At 41.2% G+C, this 22,015-nt stretch overlaps 1 long non-coding RNA gene across 1 annotated transcript in view; it reads right to left on the reverse strand.

Moving 5' to 3' along the window:
• Positions 1-336: 336 nt before the first annotated feature.
• Positions 337-22,015, reverse strand: part of LOC148152175 (uncharacterized) — a 36,869-nt gene continuing 15,190 nt past the window's right edge. The window contains exon 2 of the long non-coding RNA XR_015757733.1: positions 337-548. This is a non-coding gene — a long non-coding RNA (uncharacterized LOC148152175). The remainder of the gene's footprint in view (positions 549-22,015) is intronic.

Raw genomic sequence — 22,015 nt, forward strand, 5'->3', positions numbered from 1 at the left:
ATGTGGACACCACATTACTGGACACCAGTTGATGTGAGGTTTATGGGCATTGTGACGTCTGTGTTTTTGTAATTCTTCTCTATGTCTTTGTGTGTTAGAATATTGGAAAATAAGTTCTACTGTAATGTTTTTAAATTAAATCTCATGCTACTCAGTAAATACTAGGAAAATTCCATTGTTAAGAGATACCAATATTCAACAAGGTGCAGATATTTTGCAGACATATTGACAATATGTATGTGGGGCATGGAGTATATGGAAGCTAATGGGGTGAGTACAGAGCATTAGATGGCACGGAAGATGCAGGATGAGGAGACTGAGAGGTGAAGACAGAGAGACGTTCTTGTCTTAATATTTATTTTTAAAATTTTGAACACAGCACTGGAGTCCCAGGCAGGTTTTCCACTCAGTCTGTCTTGGGAACTGAGAACCACCTTCTCTCTTTCTGGGTTGCCCAGTCTCATTCACAATTCAGCCCAGCAGCTGGGCAGCCCATTTTAAAGGCCAAATTTGAGTAACTGAAATTTCTCCTTCTCTGAGCATGTGACCTGGGAACAAAAATTAAGGTCCAATTCTGAATCACATCACATATTGCATTGATTTTCTTTCTAATGGTAACCAGAAAATATAAGCACACACTTGAGGACATACCAAAATATCTTCCTTTCTTACAACACATGGAAATTCATTTTTAAAAATTACAGAGTAACGACATATGAAATCCACAGATGTGTAAGTCCACGAAACATTGTGCTTTTTCCTTATAGCTTCTGATTGAAATTATTACTACAATTGCCAACTTGTTTAATGTTCCCACAATGATCACATTTGGAAGTTGCTTTGGATTTTGCCTTGGATCTTATTTGGCTTGAATGATTTTGGATCTGTTCTATTTCATAGCTACATCATTATGTGTGATCACCTCATTCGACTTTGACTCCACACCAATCCTTTTCACTTGGGCTGATTGTCACATATTCCTTGTGAGATGATGAATTTGAAACTTTTATTCTATCTTTAAATTTGTCTTTGCTTGCATTTCTTTCTTTTATTCTCCTCTGCATTTTGAAAATTTCTTCTCTGGCTTTTAGAAGAGTTGACTGAAGAAAATTAAATAAATTTACGCTTTTTGCTGAACATGATCTGTCAATGATGGAATAATGCACTTAGATGTGTTGGCTGAGGTGTAACATTACAATGTATTGATTTTGTTTAACTTATTTGCTCATTAGAATGCAAGAATTTAACATATAAATCATCCTTTCAGCTATGCCATTAGATCAAGATCATGTGGAGAAGAAGTAGTGCAATTTATTCCCCACTTTTCAAACATGTCCTGGAAAGGCCTACCAGTAAATTCAGCACCATTGCCTGAGATTATGTTCCTGGATAACTCAAATAAACAGAAAATAGCACTTGGTGTATGTGTTACAATTGTGCTTGATCTATCATTCAATTGACCAATGATAGAATACATAGAAAGATAATCAGTAACTACAAACAAATCATTCCATTGACATGGAAGAGATTGGAAGTAATTTTGGCCCAAAGATAAGAATAAACTATGGTGATAAACATGGCCCCTTGTACTGACTTGAGATATATTCTTTAAATGCCTCATTCTTCTGAACTGTGACAATATGAACTTACAAGCATACAAGTTAGGAGCAGGAATTGGCCATTTGGCCTTTTCAAATTCCACCACTGAATAAGACTATAGCTGATCTGCTTTTGGCCTCAACTCCATTTTTCTGTCTACCCCAGTACTCTTTGAGTTTCTTGGTAGTCAGCATTCTGTGATTCCTCTATTCCCTGGGAAGAGAGTTCCAAAGACTCACCAATCTGTTTAGCTAAGACATTCATTAGAAGGGAGACCTTTTGTTTATAAGCGGTGTCCCCTAGTTCTATTCTAATGCAAAAGGATGAATATTCTTTCAGCAGTCAATCTGTCAAGTCCCCTCAGGATCTTATATGTTTTAATAAGAACACATTCTTCTAAACTCCAATGGATTCAGGTCCAGCCCATCCAATCTTTCCTCATTATACAGCCCCTCCACTCCAGGCATCAGTCAAGCAATATTAATATAATTGATCAAACCCAGTCAATAGACTATCTCTCTTGTTCGCCTTTTGGCACAAACCTATGTGTATTCTTACATGTCAAACTGCCTTCCAGTCTGTGACTAATTCCACTAATGATTATCAATGTGCGATGCAACATGCTGTTGACCTGTAATTGCTGGGTATTTGGTTTTATCTGCATACAACATTGTGTTAGCATTCTCATACTATGGATCCTACACGTAAAGTACCAAGTCATTGGGAAGCAATGGCCAAGTGGTACTATCGCTAGGTTATTAATCTTGAGACCCAGGTAGTGTCCTAGGGACCTCAGTTGAGTCCTGCAGATATTAGAATTTGAATTCAATAAAAATCTGGGATTGAGGGCCTAATGAAATCATTGATGATGGTCAGAAAAAAAAAATCTGCCTCACTAATGTCCTTTAGGGAAGGGAATCTGCCATCTTCACCTGATCTGGACTATCAAATTGAAAGAGAAGGCATTCAAGTGGCCAAGATCAGTGGGAAACTAGAAGATTGGGAAAGCTTTAAAGGTCAACAGAAAGCCACAAAAAAACTATAAAGATTAGTAAGATATTTTATGAGAAAAACTAGCTCAAAATATAAAGATAGGTAGCAAACGTTTCTATAAGTATATAAAACAAAAAAAAAGGGGCTAAAATAAACATTCGTCCTTTAGAGGATGAGAAGGGGGATTTAGTCATGGGATAAGAGGAAATGGCAGAGGCATTGAATAGGTATTTTCTGTCAGTCTTCACAGTGGAGGACACAAATAACATGTCGGTAATTGACAAGGAGATGAAGGTAGATGAGGACCTGGAAACAATCATTATAACAAAAGAGGTAGTTTGGGGCAATGTAATGGAGCTAAGGGTAGACAAGTCTCCTGGTCCTGATGGATTGCATCCTAGGGTACTTAAAGAGACGGTTGGAGAAATAGCAAATGCATTTGTGGTGATTTTCCAAAATTCACTGGACTCTGAGGCAGTTCCAGCAGATTGAAAAAACAGCAAATGTGACTCCACTGTTTGAAAAGGGATATGGACAAAAGAGGTGGAATTATAGACCAGTCAGCTTAACCTCTGTAGTGGAGAAAAGTCTTGAGACTATTATCGAGGAAGAAAGAGCAAGGCATCTAGATAGGAATTGGGCCGTTGGGCAGACACAGCATGGGTTCATGAAGGATAGGTCATGCTTCACTAATCTTTTGGAATTCCATAAAGACATTTCTAATATGGTGGACAACAGAGATCAGATAGTTGTGGTGTATCTAAATTTCCAAAACTTATTCAACAAGGTGCTGCACAAAAGGCTGCTGCATAAGATAAAGATGCAAGGCATAACGGGGAATGTATTAGTATGGATAGAGGATTGGTTAACCAACAGGAAGCAAAAAGTGGGAATAAATGATTGCTATTCTGGTTGGCAATCAGTGACTAGAGATGTGTCTCAGGGATCAGTATCAGGGCACAATTATTCACAATTTACTTAGAAGATTTGGAGTTGGGGACCACATGCAGTGTATCAAATTTGCAGATGACACCAAGATAAGTGGTACAGCAAAGTGTGCAGAGGAATGTGAAACTTTGCAGAGGAACATAGATACTTTAAGTGAGTGGGCAATTGTCTGGCAAATGAAATACAATGTAAGTAAATGTTAAATCATCCATTTCAGTAGGAGTAACCATAAAAAGGATTATTAGTTGAATGGTGAAGTAGAAGGGATTTTCCACTGGTTGGTGAAACTAGGACAACAGGCCATAGCCTCAAAATTAGGAGGAGCAGATTTAGGACTGAATTGTGAAGGAACTTCTTCACCCAGGGGGTTGTGAATCTATGGAATTCCCTGCCCAGTGAAGCACTTGAGACTTGAATCTGAACCTTCCATATGCCTCCCCATGTTTGGCTTTTCTAGTTACTGTACCTTAACTTTCAGGTAAGATCTGTAGCTTTGTCAGCCTTCAACAAGGCCCTCTTCTTTCATCCATCTTTGAGTAATTCATTAATACTTTGACTGTCAAGGTTGGCCACCACATCTTTTTTGCAAGGTCTGTATTGGAGTAGTAGCAATTGCTATTTCAGTGATTTTCTCTGTCAGCTTTGCTTCTACAAAATTAAATTTGATGGAACCCTTAGCCTGTTGTCAGTATGACATAGACTTGAAGGGATACACATAGAGCTTCAATTTGACGTCCAACTGGTCTACCAAAAGCATCTAAACACTATGGGATTTTTTTGGTCTCTTCTGTAAGCCTGAATATCTTGTGCCTATATAGGCCATTTTCAATGGCCTGAAGAAATCAGAACATAATCAAGCAGAATCCTTATGGTTTTTTGAAAGGGAAATCTTGTTTGACAAATGCACTGCATTTGAATTCTTTGAGGATGTAACCATTAGTAACACTGCTAGAGCTAATTATTTTGCCATGTAAAAGCTTACTTCACAATAATAGGGTGATGGTGCTGGGGGTGATACTTAACATAGACAGTAGGAAATGTGAGGCTGTCCACTTTGGCAGGAAAATCACAAAATGGAATAATAATTCAATGGAAAAGTGACTGAAGCATGCTGCAGATCTGGTTGTCCTCGTATGTGAATCACACAAGGTTAGCAAGCCAGTGTAGCAAGAGATTAGAAGGCAACTGGAAATTTGGCCTCTGTTGCGAGGGAGATGAAATATAAAAGTAGAGAGGAACATTGGTGATACCACAGTTGGACATTGACTCTGTAGATTTTTGTTTTCCTTATTAAAGTGGAGTAGTGGGCAAAGTGGATAATCTTTCACTGAATGTAGTTTAAAAAAAAATCATTGCTGATTCATGGGATGAAGAGGAGAAAAGCTGGAACAGCTTGAGCTTATTTCCTTTAGAAACATAGGAACAGGAGTAGGCCATTCAGCCCCGCAAGCCTGTTCTGCCATTTATAGAGTCATAGAGATGTACAACATGGATTAATGAGAAAATGGTTGATTTGTGGCCTTACTCCATTTACCTGCCTTTGGCTCATATCCCTAATTATCTTTTCTAAACAAAAAATTTTCAATCTTAGATTTAAAGTTAACAACTGTTCTAGCATCGGCTCCTCAGATGCTGCCTGATTTGCTGTGCTTTTCCAGCACCACACTTTTCGACTCTGATCTCCAGCATCTGTAGTTCTCACTTTCTCCTAGTTCCAAACATCTACAAACCTTTCTTTGTAGAATCGCTTTCTAACATCTTTTAGACTATGTCCCTTAGTTAAGAAATGCAACTAGTGGAAATAGTTTATCTTTATTTTCTCTAACTTTTCCTGTTAATATTTTGAAAACTTCAACCAGGTCATGTCTTAAACTGCTAAATTCTTGCGATAACAAGATTCATTTGGGGATAATCGCTCTTCATAATTTAAGCCGTGAAGTCCAGCTATCATTCTGCACACCTACATTATACTCCTTTACAAGGTCAATATATCCTTCTTAAGTTGTGGTGCCCAGATCTGTACTCCAAGTGGTCTAACCAGAGTTTTGTATAACTGCAGCATATTCTAGTCCTCTAGATATCAAGGCTAGCATTCTATTAGCTTTCTTCACTGTCCAAAAGAGCACCTAATATTTAACCTTGGAGCATACCCCTGTACAATTTCCTCCAGACTAATAATAGAACTGCATTGCTACTCTTTACTTTCTGTCTTTTATCCAATTTAGTTTTTTTCACCAATTATAGTTGGTGGTGACCAAACCTCCAAAGAAGTTCAAAAATGCAAAGTGAGTTCTGCTCATATTTGGCAATCTGCATCAAGTTCAGGGAAAAAAAAACACAAAACACTGAAATGCAGCAGGTCTTCATAAATTTGGATAAGTATTTCCCATTTCAGATAAAACTAAATTTAATCAATTTTCTGGTAACAAACATGGAAGCAGATATCCTGTTATAAATGATATTGACAGGCAGTGAACTATTTCAAATGTGATCTTTATAGCAATGGAAAACACCATAGCAAAGAACAATTTGCCATTTTAAAAATGGAACTTTTGCAGAATTGGTGCTGGTATGTTTCCATTATTGCGCATAGGATCCAACTTTATGCTCTATGAGTCAATTGCTTTTTAAAATAATTACATGTCATGTATTTTATAAAATCTCCATCTCTTCTATATAGCTTGATCTTTAACAGAAAAATTATCTGAGTTTCAAGAGCTTTTACAAGTATATAAGATGAAGGTATAAAAGATATTGGACATTCTAAGAAAAATGCAGAGCTTGGTACAGAAAACTATAGGTTGTTCTGGTAGGAAAGTACTTCACATGCCAAAAATATGGCAGGACTAATAAATGTAGTGCTGTAACACAACATATATGCACATTAGTAGTTTAAAATGAAATGGAATGCTGCGGAAATATTGGTGGTAGGTGAGGGTTACCTGGTGTCACACTACCTTTGTGGACCATGCCATAGGTGGGTCATAGGTGGAGACAAATGCCGATCTCTTATTTTCTTTGGTTTACATTCCATTGTGAAACAAGATACATCTTCTAAGGTACAGATTGCAGGTGTCAAACAAGTAGAAATTTCTTATCAATAAGACAAACCATTCTAAACAATTCACATAAATATGCTAACATATTCCCATTGATATTAAGGCAATTAAGAACAAATGTTTGTAATAATTCTTAGCAGAATGTCAGGAAGAGACTATCTGTTTAAAATATCACCATTCTGCTCTGCAGACCCAGTGAATAGATCAAAATAGTTGGTGAGCTAAACCCTATTTAAAATACATGGTTCTTGTCTAAAGATAAGGTGTCATATTAAGTTCAAGCTGCTGAGTTTATTTTTTTTTAAAGTTGACAAGGAGGCATCAATTTACACATATTGTAATTAGGTTGGATATAATTAGTTAAAACCAAAATTTGTTAACATCTTTCAAATCATTTATTTCATTAAGACCAGTTTCTCAAAGCAGCTGTTCCAGTTCCTCGACTGACTAAACTGTTATCTGACTCAAGAGGAGAAAATTCAATTGAATTGCCTAAAATTATCAAAATTTCACTCTCCAAAAGTAATGCAAAGAGGTAAATCCTACAAATATATCCTACACTCCTATGTTATGGGGGGATGAAGTATTGGAACAGTCTGGAATACTTAATTCTCTTTCATTCTGCATAATTTATATTTATCCACATAGATAAAAAGAAGCTGGATTTGACAAGAGTCAAAATTTTCAAGCACTATATGCTTGGGTTCTTCTTACTTGTCTGACTCTCAGTCTCACTCACAAGCTACAGACCACTGGACTATCAACTTAACGATGAATGGGCAGGGACTGTGATGCATCCTGGATCAAGTAGTCCAAGAAACTTTATTTCCTTGATATTCTGTAGTATCTTCATCTCAGTTTCCAATTGAATAACTGATCTGATATTACTTGAGTTGTGGACACTACTGAAGATTTGGTATCTCAGGATTGCAATTGTTATCCATGGTTTGGACACTTTGACCAGTTTATGCATTAAAAACAGTTTACCCAAGTGCTCTTTTTGGTGAGGACACAGAAGTTGGTTTATGATTCAACTTAATTTTATTAATAAAAATATTCCTAAATAAAACATCCTATGAGCATTTTCCAAATTCCCACAAGACTGACTCTCCATGTAGCTGTAGCCATCTGAAAAAGGATATTACCCACAATGATCCACCTTGCGGGAGTAGTGTTCAGGTTCGTATTCTTATCATCTCTTGCCCTGAATCTTCCAGAATATTCTGTGGCATTTGATCAATGGGGTGATGAGAAAGGAGAAAGTGAGGACTGCAGATGCTGGAGATCAGAGTCAAGAATGTGGTGCTGAAAACGTACAGCAGGTCAGGCAGCATCCGAGGAGCAGGAGAATCTATGTTTCAGGCATAAGCCCTTCATCAGGAATGAGGTTTGTGGGCTGGGGGTGCTGAAAGATAAATGGGAGGTGGGTGGGTTTGGGGTAAGGTAAAAGTGAGGACTGCAGATGCTGGAAATCAGAGTCTACATTAGAGTGGTGCTGGAAAAGCACAGCAGGTCAGGCAGCATCCGAGGAGCAGGAAAATCGACGTTTCGGGCAAAAGCCCTTCATCAGGAAAGACTGCTTGGGGGGAGGTAGCTGAGAAAGCGATAGGTAGATGAAGGTGAGGGAGAAGGTGACAGTTCAGAGAGGGGAGTGATGGACAGGTCAGGAAGGTGGTGCCGAATTGGAGGCTTGGGACTGGGATAATGTGGAGGGGAGGGGAAAATGAGGAAACCATTAAAATCCACATTTATCCTGTGTGGTTGCAGGATCCCAAGGCAAAATATGACACGTTTCTCCTCCAGGCATTGGGTGGTAACGGCCTGGCAATGGAGGAGGCCCAGGACCTGCATGTGCTTGACAGACTGGGAGGGGGAGATGAAGTGTTCAGCCATGGGGTGGTAGGGTTGGCGTGTGAGAGTGTCCCAGAGATGTTCTCTGAAACAATCTGCAAGAAGGCGTCCTGTCTCCCGATGTAGAGTAGACCGCACCGGGTGCAACGGATGCAGTAGATGACATCGGTAGAGGTACAGGTAAATTTCTGACGATGTGGAAGGATCCCTTGCGGCCTTGGATGGAGGTGAGGGGAGTGGTGTGGATGCAGGTTTTGCATTTCCTGCAGTGGCAGGGAAAGGTGCCAAGAGTGGGGTTTAGGCTGGGGGAGGGGGCATGGACTTGACAAGGGAGTCACGGAGGGACTCTGGAACCCTGATAGGGGTGGGGAATGAAATATATCTTTGGTGGGGAGGGGGTCCTTTGGAGGTGGCAGAAGTGGCAGAGGATGATGCAATGTATGCGGACGTTAGTGGGGTGGAAGGTGAGGACCAGTGGGGTTCTGTCCTTGTTGCATTGGGAGGGGTGGGGTTCAACGGCAGTGGTGCTTGAAGTGGATGAGATGTGCTGGAGGACATCGTCAACCACATGGGAAGGGAAATTGCGATCTTGAAAGAAGGAGGTCATCTGGGACTTTCTGAGGTGGAATTAGTCATCCTGGGAAGAGATGCAGTGGAGGCAAAGAAATTGGGAATAAGGGATGGCATTTTTCCAGGAGGTAAGGTGGGAGAAGGTGTTGTCTGGGCAGCTGTGGGAGTCAGTGGGCTGGTAATAGATGTCTGTGGTTGCTCGGTCGCCAGAGACGGTGACGGAGAGGCCCAGGAAGGGGAGGGAGCAAGATGGTCCAGGTGAACTTGAGGTTGGGGTGGAAGGTGTTGGTACAGTTGATGAACTGTTCAACCTCCTCGAGGGAGCACGTGGTAGTGCCAATACAGTCATCGATATAGCGGAGGAATTGAGAAAGGCTTAAGTCATCCAATGGGGTCACATCAACACACTTTACTGTAATCTTGAGGTGTATAGTGTGCAGACTTAGGCAGTCAAGTTGCCAGTACAGCTAATCAACACTTCTTCAATACATAACCTTCAGGCTGGTAGTCACTGGTTCCCCTTGAACCTTTAACGTCTTTGATCTTGGTTGCCACTGTTTTCTGTAGTAGGTAGCTGTTGGTTGCTGTTTAATTTAGTGCGGCCAATTTTCTGTCAGGCCTGATTTCTCTGATTGTGGATCAATTTGGAATGTCCAATTTTGGGCCCATGGTCACTGGACCACTCAATGCTCTGCACAAACTTCATTATTCATTGCAGTTGCATTCTATTCCCCTCATCTACATTTTTATCCTTGTTTTCTTCTCTAAGTTACTCACTTAAATTAGGTACTCTTTGTGAACTTCAGCTCCTGATCTTTTACATGGCTATGATCTTTGTTTTCGTTTAACGGCTCCTTTGTTTTATTACTTATTTAACTCTTATTGTTATTTATGTCAGCTATTAATTTAATAAGATTTCAGGTTTTACTGCCAATAAGTCCTATTTGGTTGGTTTTAATTTTATGTGTTTATATTAAGAAAGGAAACCAATTAATTTTTATTACAAGCAATTAGTCAAAGCAACATTGTTAATATTTATAATTTGGATTTTCGACTTTTAAAATCAACAATAATAAGGCTTTTAAAATAACTTTTTCTTAAAATAAAATAACCACAAGATTCACATGAACAAGTTAATCAATTACTTAGAAATATGGCATGGTTATGATCAGTTTGACAAATCTTTTGGTTAGACCCCACTTGGAGTACTGTGAGAAAATCTTGACACCTCACCTTAGGAAGGATATATTGACCTTGAAAGGAATAAAACTTAGATTTACAAGAATCACACCTGGACTTCAGGGGTTAAATTATGAGGAGACATTATACAAATTAGGCTTGTATTCTTTAGAATTTGAACAAAGTCATCACGATACTAACAGGAAATGACAAGAAAAAAAAGAAAAAAAAAGTTATTTCCACGGTTTGAATATTCTGGAACAAGAGGGCAGAGTCCAAAACCTGGGGCAACACTGCTGATGAGAGATGTTAAGAAGCACTTCTACACAGAGGTTTACAGGTTTAGAACTCTCTTCCACAAATAGAGTCATAGAGTCAGAGAGATGTACAGCATAGAAACAGACCCTTCAGTCCAACGCGTCCATGCCGACCAGATATCCCAATCTAATCTAGTCCTATTTGCCAGTATCTGGCCCATATCCCTCCAAACCCTTCCTATTCATTTACCCATCAAGGTGCCTTTTAAATGTTGCAATTTTACCAGCCTCCACCAGTTCCTCTGGCAGCTCATTCCATACACGCACCACCCTCTGCATGAAAAAGTTGCCCCTTAGGTCCCTTTTATATCGTTCCCCTCTCACCCTCAACCTATGCCCTTTAGTTCTAGACTCTCCCACCCCAGGGAAAAGACTTTGTCTATTTATCCTATCCATGCCCCTCATTATTTTATGAACCTCTATGAGGTCACCCCTCAGCCTTTGACGCTCCAGGGAAAACAACCCTAGCGTATTCAGCTTCTCCCTATAGCTCAAATCGTCCAACCCTGGCAACATCCTTGTAAATCTTTTCTGAACCCTTTCAAGTTTCACAACATCTTTCCGATAGGAAGGAGACCAGAATTGCACGTGGCAATGAATGCTAGATCAGTTGTAACTTTTAAATCTGAGATTGCCTTGTCAAAAATTTATTTAAAGTATTAAGGATATAGGCCAAAGGCAGATATATGGACTACGGCCGTGATCTCATTTAACGGTGGAACGGTGTCTATTCTTGTTCCTATGTTCCTAGCTACTTGTAAACCTAGTCAAGAGTACAATATAGTCTCTTTAAGAACTGGCTGAGTACTGAACCAAGTTCGAGGCTCCAACCTTGTTGGAACAGGGTGTTAAAACTTCGGTCCGTATACCTGTATGACAGAACTCTATCATATACTGAGGTAATTGATTCTGACCCTTGCTTCTGAGAAAGGAATATTCCGCAAAACAACAAGCACATTTATCCATTTTACTGGCATCCTTCAAATTGAAAAGGGCAAATTTCAGGCAAAAAACATAAAGGAACATAGAAAATCAATAAGAACTAGAAGATACATCCCTTATTCCTCTAATCAATGTTTTTTTTTTCTTTTTTACTTTCTCTCACTCTGTGCACAATATTAAATTTCAGTTTTACTTTTCAGTCCTGATTGGTATAATGCGCAAAAAAAAGGGATGATTTATAACACCAGTCGTAGGATTACGTCATCCAGTGATAGTGCTCATTATCTAACTACAACAAAATTTACTTTCCTACAATGGAGCATTTTGTTCCATTAGAAAATGTTCTCGGTGTGCTGGCCAATCACTCAGTATTTCCCATCCACTCATCAGGCTGCTATTCTTTGATATTACTCAGTGGTCATCTGAATTAAGGGAAAAGGAACTTTCATAGCCAGTTTATTACCAGAAATACTTTAACAGTCTGCAATGCATCAGTGCAACTGAATGGATGTCATTGTGGTTAAGCAACTGCAATAAGATGAACGATGGACAATATAATTGATCTGAGATTTTACTATGATGAGCGCATTATCTCCTTTCACCTCAGGCCATCATCAACCTACCAACCCAAGAGGTTGATAAGAAGAGCATTCAAAGATTTTGTAATGGCCATTCTGAACAGAAACTAATCTAAGTAAATGCTCCAACTGACGTTCATAATTTTAAATTACAGTACTTTCTTTAAAATACAGGTATTGATTTGGCTGAGCAATGTTGAGTGTATAGTGTAACAAAATAATTTGCATATGGTGTTTAAATGAAATAATCAGTATGTTTATGCAGGCAGTTATTAGAACAAGAGTTGAAAAATGTGGTGCTGAAAAAACACAGCAGGCCAGGCAGCATCCGAGGAGCAGGAGAATCAACGTTTCGGGCATAAGCACTTCTTCAGGAATGAGGCTGGTGTGCCAAGCGGGCTGAGATAAAAGGTAGGGAATTTGGGGGAGGGGTGCTGGGAATACGATAGGTGGAAAGAGGTGAGGGTGAAGGTGATAGGCCGGGGGTGGGGGGGGGAGCGGAGAGGTCGGGAAGAAGATTGCAGGTCAAGAGGGCGGTGCTGAATTCGAGGGTTTGGACTGAGATAAGGTGGGGGGAGGGGAAATGAGGAAGCTGGAGAAATCTACATTATCCCTTGTGGTTGGAGGGTTCCTAGGCGGAAGATGAGGCACTCTTCTTCCAGGCGTTGTGTGGCCAGGCTCTGGCAATGGAGGAGGCCAAGGACCTGCATGTTATTGGCGGATTGGGGGGGAAGTTAAAGTGTTCAGCTATGGGCAGTTGGGTTGGTTGGTGTGGGTGTCCCAGAGGTGTTCCCTGAGACATTCCACAAGTTGGCGATCTGTCTCCCCAATGTAGAGGAGACCACATCGGGTGCAGCGGATACAGTAAATGATGTGTGTGGAGGTGCAGTTGAATTTGCGATGGATATAGAAGGATCCATTGGGGCCTTGGAGGGAGGTGAGGGCGCAAGTTTTGCATTTCTTGTGGTTGCAGGGGAAGGTGCTGGGAGTGGAGGTTGGGTTGGTGGGGGTTTTGGACCTGACGAGGGAGTCGCGGAGCGAGTGGTCTCTCCTGAATTCTGACAGGAGTGGAGAGGAAAATATATCCCTGGTGGTGGGGTCTGTCTGAAGGTGGCGGAAATGACAGAGGATGATACGATGTATCTGGAGGTTGGTGGGATGGAAGATGAGGACCAGTGGGGTTCTGTCCTGGTGGCGATTGGAGGGGCGGGGTTCAAGGGTGGAGATGCGGTGGAGAGCGTCGTTGACCACGTCTGGGGGGAAATTGCAGTCTTTGAAAGAGGAGGACATTTGAGTTGTTCGGTATTGGAATTGGTCCTCCTGGGAGCAGATGCGGTGGAGGCAGAGGAATTTGGAATATGGGATAGCGTTTTTACAGGGGGCAGGGTGGGAGGAGGTGTAATCTAGGTAGCTGTGGGAGTTGGTCGGTTTGTAGTAAATGTCTGTGCTGAGTCAGTCGCCCGAGATAGAAATGGAGAGGTCTAGGAAGGGGAAGGAGGAGTCTGAGACTGTCCAGGTAAATTTGAGGTCGGGGTGGAAGGTGTTAGTAAAGTGGATGAACTGTTCAACCTCCTCGTGGGAGCACGAGTTATTAGAACAAACATTTTACAGTATATTTGACAGAATCAATGACACTAACTTTAAATTTTTTTTAAAATCAATACAAAAATGCCATATTCCAAACCCCCAACCTTCAATTTATCACTCTATCTGTTTCTCTCTCTGAGCTTTTGGACAATTTGACCTCTCTTTTCCACATCATTGAAGGCTCCACAAACCTAGGCCTCCTTATTTGGCATTTATTCCTTTCAACCCGTCCACCTCTTTTTCTTTATGATTCTGCTTAAACATACAGTGCTTTAACTAAGTTTTTTGTTTATGCCTCCTAATACTTCAATTTTGGACTTGAGTCATACAGCACGTAAATAGACCCTTCAATCTAACTCATCCATGCCAACCACGTTTCCCAAACTAAACTCGTCCCGTTAGCCTGCATTTGGCCACATCCCTCTAAACGTTTCCTACTCATGTCCCTGTTCAAATGTCTTTTAAATGTTGTAACTGTATCTGCATCAATCACTTCCTCTGCCAGATCATTCCACATACGAACCAGACTCGGTGTGAAAACATTGCCCCTCAGGTCCCTTTTAAATTTTACTCCTTTCAACTTAAAAATATGCCATCTAGTTTGGAACTCCCCTACTCGAGGGAAAAGACCTTTGCTATTCACCTTATCTATGTCCCTCATGATTTTATAAACCTTTATAAGGTCATCCTTCAACCTCCTACATTCAATCAAGTTTGGGGGATACGATTTCCTGTACACAAAGCCATGCTGACTATCCCCAATCAATCTTTGCCTCTCCAAATGCATGTAAATCCTAGCTTTCAGAATCTCCTCCAACAACTTTCCCACCACTGATGTCAGACTCATCAATCAATAATCCCTGGCTTTTCCTAACAGTGAAAAAAGTCTTAGCCTAACCAGCCTCTGTTTACAACTCAAACCTTCCAATCCCAGTAACGGGGAGGAAGTGAGGGCTGCAGATGCTGGAGATCAGAGCTGAAAAATGTGTTGCTGGAAAAGCGCAGCAGGTCAGGCAGCATCCAAGGAGCAGGAGAATCGACGTTTCGGGCATAAGCCCTTCTTCAGGAAATCATTTCCTGAAGAAGGGCTTATGCCCGAAACATTGATTCTCCTGCTCCTTGGATGCTGCCTGACCTGCTGCACTTTTCCAGCAACACATTTTTCAGCTCCAATCCCAGTAACGTCCTTGTAAATCTTTTCTGAAACTCTCCAGTTAAAAAATATCTCTCCTGTAACAGGGTGATCAGAACTGTACACAGTACTCCAAAAGTGGCCTCAGCAACATCCTGTACAACTGTAGCAAGAGATCCCAATTCCTATACTCAATGTCTGAGCAATGAAAACAAGCATGCTAAATGCCTTTTTAAGTACCCTGTTTATCTCTGACGCAGCTTTCAAAGCACTATTGTTAAGGATCAGATAAACCCCCTCAAAATACATTGAGAAGATAGCATCGACCCTAAGTTTTCTTATTTTAAAGGCAAGTTCCAGGCATGGTGATCCAGATGCAATTCAATTCATCAAACTACCAGTCTTGAAGCAAAGCACACTTTATTCATTCAATATAGTTAAAAGACAACAAAAGAAAGAAGAAATTGGAATAACTTAACTCTACTGGAAAACAACACTCAACACAATAGATTATTGAGCTGCTAAACAGCAACTGTTCCAATATGGTAAGATCCCATGAATACACCCTTGGCAAAGGCAAATTCAGTAAAGTAGATTGTGTCACATACAATTCTAGCAGTAGGAAGAGAACCCCAGCTTTTAGCATAAGAGAAGAGAATACATACCTTCCACATCCAGCTTCAAGACCCCAGAAACTGCTACTGAAAGCTAAAACTAAAACAAATCCTGGTTCTGTGGGAGCTTGACCCTATCCATTCAGCTTCATTCTATTGTTACAACTTTAATGAAAAAACAAGGCCTCACAACCTGTTTACTTTATGAACTTCGGAGCAAACTACTAAGCACATCCGTCTCAACCTTTCTTTATTAAAAAAATGACAAAATACACCTCTTAAAGCTACACTGTACCCTTAAGTTTCTCTGTTTGACAACACCACCCAAGACCCTACCATTAACTGTATATGTCCTGCCCTTGTTCATCTTACCAAAATATAACACCTCACATTTATCCAAATTGAACTCCATCTGCCACTCCGAGGCCCATTAGCCCAATTTGTCAAAGTCCCTATGTAATCTTAGATAACCTTCTTCACTGTCTACTATACCACCAATTTTGGTGTCATCTGCAAACTTACAAATCATGCCTCCTAAATTCTCATCCATATCAGTTATACAAACAACAGTGGACCCAGCACCAATTCCTGCAGAACACCACTGCTCACAGGCCTCCAGTCCGAAAATCAATCTTCACCAACACACTGTCTCCACCTGTCAAGTCAATTTTGTATACAACTGGCAAGCTCTCCCTGAATCCCATGTGATCTAACTTTACCAACCACCGTGTGGAACCTTGTCAAAGGATTTATTAAAGTAGACCAAGCTGACCATGTGCACCACTCTGCCCTCATCTGTTCTTGGTCACATCCTCAAAAACCTCAATTAAGTTATTGGGATGCGATTTCCCATGCACAAAGCCATGCTGACTATCGCTAATCAGTCCTTGACTCTCCAAATGCATGTAAATCCTATTTCTCAGAAACCCCCCAACAACTTACCCACCACTGATGTCAGATTCATCAGTCTATAGTTCCCTGGCTTCTCCTCACAACCTTTCTTAAATAAAGTCACACCCTCCAGTCCTTCAGAACCTCACCTGTGAATGTAAATAATACAATTAACGCTGCTGGAGGCCCTGCAATATCTTCCCTAACTTCCCACAATGTCCTGGGATACACTTAGAGTCATAGATTCATAGAGATATACAGCACAGAAATAGATTCTTCGGTCCAACTCATCCAAGCTGACCAGACATCGTAAATTAATCTCGTCCCATTTGCCAGTATTTGGCCCATTTCCCTCTACTGCACATCATCTACTGCATCCGCTGCAGCCGGTGTGGCCTCCTCTATATTGGGGAGACAGGCCGCCTACTTGCGGAGCGATTCAGAGAGCACCTCTGGGCCACCCGGACGAACCAACCCAACCAACCTGTAGCACAGCATTTCAACTCCCCCTCCCACTCCACCGAGGATATGCAGGTCATTGGACTCATCCACCGCCAAACCACAACAACCCAACGGTCGGAGGAGGAGCGTCTTATCTTCCGACTGGGAACCCTCCAACCGCAGGGGATGAACTTGGACTTCACCAGTTTCTTCATCCCCCCTCCCCCCACCTTGTCTCAGCCGGATCCCTCCAGCCCGGCACCGCCTTCCTGACCTGCAGTCTTCTTCTTGACCTCTCTGCCTCCATCCTACTCCGACCTATCACCCTCACCTTGACCTCTTTCCACCTATCACATTTCCAACGCCCCTCCTCCAAGTCCCTCCTCCCTACCTTTTATCTTCTCCTGCTGAACACTCTCTGCTCATTCCTGAAGAAGGGCCTGTGCCCGAAACGTCGAATCTCCTGTTCCCTGGATGCTGCCTGACCTGCTGTGCTGTTCCAGCAATAAAGTTTCAACTTTGATCTCCAGCATCTGCAGACCTCACTTTCTCCATTTCCCTCTAGTTTGGACTCCCCTACCCCTGGGAAGAAAACCTTATCTATTTACCTTATCCATGCCTCTCATGAGTTTTTAAACATCTATAAGGTCAACCATTAGTCTCTGATGTTCCAGGGAAAATAACCCCAGTTTATTTAGCCTATCCCTGTAGCACAAACCCTTCAACCCTGGTAACATCCTTGTAAATCTTTTCTGCACTATTTCAAGTTTCACAACATCCTTCCTGTAGCAGGGGATGAGAATTGCATGCAGTATTCCAATAGTGGCCTAACCAACATCCGGTGCAACAACAATAGGACCTCACAATTCCCATACTCAATACACTGACCCAACAACAATTCCCATACTCAATACACTGACCCAACAACAATTCCCATACTCAATACACTGACCAAAAAAAGGCAAGTATACCAAATACCTTCTTCATTATTCTATCTAATTGTGACTCCACTTTCAAGGAGCTATGAACCTGCACTCCAAGGTCTCTTTATTCAGCAAAACTCCCAAGGACCTTACTATTAAGTGTATAAGTCCTGTCCTGATTTGCCTTTCTAAAATGCAGCACCTTGCATTTATCTAAATTAAATTTGATCTGTCACTCCTTGGCCCATTGGTCCATAGGATCAAGATCCCGTTGCCCTCTGAGGTAACATTCTTCACTGACTAACACCTCCACAATTCTGGTGTTACCCGTAAACTCACTAACCATACCTCCTATGTTCACATCCAATCATTTTGATCAGGTCCTGGAAGTTTATCCACTTTTATGTTTTTAAGACCCCCCAACACCTTCTTTTCTATAATGTAAACTGTTTTCAAGACATGAATATTTATTTCCCGAATTCTCTTATTTCCATATCTTTCTGGACAGTAAATACTGACACAAAATATTCACTTAGTATCATCTCCTGTAGTTTCATACGTAGATGACCTCATTGATCTTTAAGGGGCCCTATTATCTCCCTTGTTGCTCTTTTCTTTTAACGTACTTAGCTCCTGCATTTCTTTATTATACCAACATGAAGCATTTTCAAATATACTACGCTAAAGACAATCTTTTTAATTCAATATCATTTAAGGGTTCCTTTCCATGTAATTGGTCGGGAGACATTGCGATAAATATTTTGGCACTGATGCTTTTTGGGAGAATAAATGCATGTCCTGGGATAGTGGGTTTTCAAATAGGATCGATGCTGCAATTATATTTTTGAAGGAAGACAAGAAAAATTATTGAAGGGAATGCAGCAGGTTGGTCCAAACCAGACAATATTGAAATGCGTATTTAAAACATTCTAATATTCAAATTGCAGATCTTCCGGGAAGGTAGCTTTGAGAATCTGTGTCCAGACCGATAAAATTGGATCTTTGTACTAACTGCATCCCAGTAACTTTGCAGCACTTGAGGTAATCATAGGTGGCACGGTGACTCAGTGGTTAGCACTGCGGCCTCACAGTGCTAGGGACCCAAGTTCGATTCCTGTCTTGGGTGACTGACTATATGAAGTTTGTATATTCTCCCCGTGTTTGTGTGGGCTTCCTCCCACAATCCAAAGATGTGCAGGTTATGTGAATTGGCCATGACAAGTTGCCTGTAGGGATTCAGGGATGTGCAGGTTAGGTGCATTAGTTAATTTATAGGAATGCGTCTGGGTGGGTTAGTCTTCAAAGGGTCAGTGTGGACTTGTTGGGCTGAAGGGTCTGTTTCCAAGCTGTAGTGATTCTATAAGTATCACGATTAGATATTCTATCCTGTCACTTAATATGAATATTACATTGATAGTAAAAGTGCAAATTGTCAAGTTATAATAGAGGATTCATAATTCCAATCCTTATGTTGACTGGGAAAGGTAGCAGTTTATTAATTAGTAACATTTCTTGGCATACAAACATTATTCATACTTGCAACAGCACTTACATTTGCCAAAGGCCCTGCCAATCTGGTGATTATTATAATTAATAATGTGATGTTCAACAGGCGAACACTACTTACATGATGTTTGAGGTGAGGGATGTCTTTCGTGTTCCACCCAAGTACATCTACAGGAAGTGCACCCAACTCTCGCTCCTCCAAGACAGTGTTAGGGAACCGGAGCAGGAGCTGGATGAACTTCAGATCATTCGGGAGGCAGAGGCTGTACACGCCATAACATGAGTCACAGAGTTTTAAAAAATTCATTCAGAGGACAAGGGTCAATGAGGGATTGCCCATCCCTCATTGCCCAAAAGGAGGTTAAGAGTCAAACACATTGTTATGTGTCTAGAGTTAAATGTAGGTCAGACCAGGTTAGGATGACAGCTTACTTCCCTAAAGGACATCAGTGTACCAGATGAGGTTTCTCTATAATTGTCAATGGAGTCGTGGCCATCATTAGACCCTTCATTCTAGACCTTTATTGAATTTATATTTCCACCATCAGCCGTGGTGGGATTGGAACCCAGGTCAATTGCTGGATCTCTGGATTAATGGTCCAATTGAAATACTACTAGGCCATCACCTCCCCAGTTTGTTCCAATGACGAAGGAGGCCATTGCTGTACTGGCTCTATTACCTAGTGCACATCTCCTGCCTTTTTCTTATACCTTTGCACACCATTACTATCCCAACCCTAATTCTAACTCAACCCCATGCCCTCTTGTATGCTTCTATTGAACCTGCCTCCCCCACATTTCCATGTGATGCAGTCAATACTCTAACAACTCATTTTGTGAAAATTTCTTTGTTCCTCACATCACCATTGCTTTGCTTGCACATAATTTAAAGTCTATGCCCTCTTGTTCTTCTTTCTTTAATGAACAGAAACAGATTCACCCTATCTACTCTGTCCAGCCTGCTCATGACTTTGTAAACCTCAATAAGATCTCCACTCAGCCCTCTCTCCACAGAAAACAGTCCCAACTTCTTAAATTTATTCTCACAGCTGAAGTTTATCATACCTGAAACCATTCTAGTGAATTACGTCTGCACTCTCTCTGATGCAACAGCATCTTTCCTATAATGTGATGCCTATAACCTGTTCATAACATTCCAGCTTAGGTCTAACAAGTGTCTTGTACAAGTTCAATATCTGCTCTTTGCTCTTGCACTCTATGCCCCTACTAATAAAGTCAAGAATGCTGTATGCTTTATTTACTGCTCTTTCCCCCTTCAATGATCAATGCACATCTACACCCAGGTTCCTCTGCTCTTGTACCCCCTTTAGGGTGGTTGGCATGAGCATCAGGCCGGTGTTGACAACCAATTTTCTAAAAGGATGGGTAAAAGCTGGGAGTACAATCTGCACCTGGGCATCACCCTAAGAACAGTATTCCCCTTCCTTGTAGTCACCTGCTTTCCAAAATGGATACATTCCCACATCTTGACTAAAGTCACTCAAGCTGTCTCTGCACTATACTCCAACACATTCAGTTCAAGATACCTGGCTGCCTCTTCCTTGTGAGCCTGCACAATGTGACAGCATTTTCCACTACAGAGCTCTTACAGGGAATGCTACACCTGCCAGTCAATCTGATCAGCTAGGATGGTACTTCTTCCCCAGTGAAAGAGGGAAGACCCATTCTGATTAACACTGCCCAATGCTCTTATTTCTATGGGATAGATGCTTTTCATCATTTGGTTTCCAATTGACTTTTTGGTCAACTGGGTGAGCAGTCTGCTCACTTGTAAGTCCTAGCCAAGTGTGTGACTTGGAGGGGTACATCCAGACAGTAATTTTTTTCTATGTCTCCTTTTCCTGTGCTTCTAGGCAACAAAGCTGACGATTTTGGAAGGCGCTGTCAAAAGGAAGGTTGGTGAATTATTGCAGCACATGTTGTAAATGCCAGATAACTGTCACAGTTTGCTGATAGTAAGACAATAGCAAAATGAGCCTGATATCTCTGGCTGAAGGGGTAAAACACAAAAAGGCAATGCAATGCAAGGCATGGATGCTGTAAGTCAAAGTAAGTGAATGCTAAGACAGAATGCCAAAGGGCCAGAGATGAAGCTTATTCATTCCACGTTCTGGGTCCATGTTCCTGAGTGCACAGTGTCTTTGCTTCTGCATCACAATGATAGTTGCCAGTGCAGTCTGAAGTGAAGCACTGAAATGCAGAAACATTTTGTGAGTGGACCGAGGATGTGCAATGAGGGTTCTTAGAGGCGAGAACATAGCGGATGTAAATGTCATTCAAAGTGCCCTGCATGTGGACTGTACCCATGGAGCAAACTTTGAGATATTGGAATCCAATGTCAAAGACAGAGTCCCTTGAACCAAGTGGTCAGCTGAATCCACCTCATGTTTGCTCTGGCTTCCTTGTCAAGTTTTCCCAACATTAAACTTAGCAGAGGCTGAATATCAATGAGTTGCATTAACAAGCTGCATTAATGGAATGTTGACAAGGCATTTAACAAGCTATAATACCCCCTAATTAACATCTCATTGTTGCCTTGCAAGCATTCCACCATGTTGGAATAAACCAAGCAAACCTTCTGCTTCCAATCCCATCCTCCCTCGGTTATGGGAACCAAACCTGCACAGTGATCCAGGTGTGGTATAACTTGTGCTTCACATAGCTATAGTATGATTTCCTGTACTCCTTTCCCTTTGAACTAAAGGTCAACATTCCATTTGCTTTTCTTATTACCTGCTGAATCCTGTATGCTAACTTCTTGTCATTTATGCACAAACACTCCCACATTCCTCCATGCTGTAGATTGTGAAGCAATGATAGCTAAATTTGCAGATAATGCAGAGATAGGTCAGAAAGTATGTTGT

Source organism: Chiloscyllium plagiosum, unplaced genomic scaffold (genome assembly GCF_037043375.1).
Source record: "Chiloscyllium plagiosum isolate Xiang-an unplaced genomic scaffold, Cpla_swu_hap1 HiC_scaffold_1, whole genome shotgun sequence".
In the NCBI taxonomy this organism is placed as follows: Eukaryota; Metazoa; Chordata; class Chondrichthyes; order Orectolobiformes; family Hemiscylliidae; genus Chiloscyllium; species Chiloscyllium plagiosum.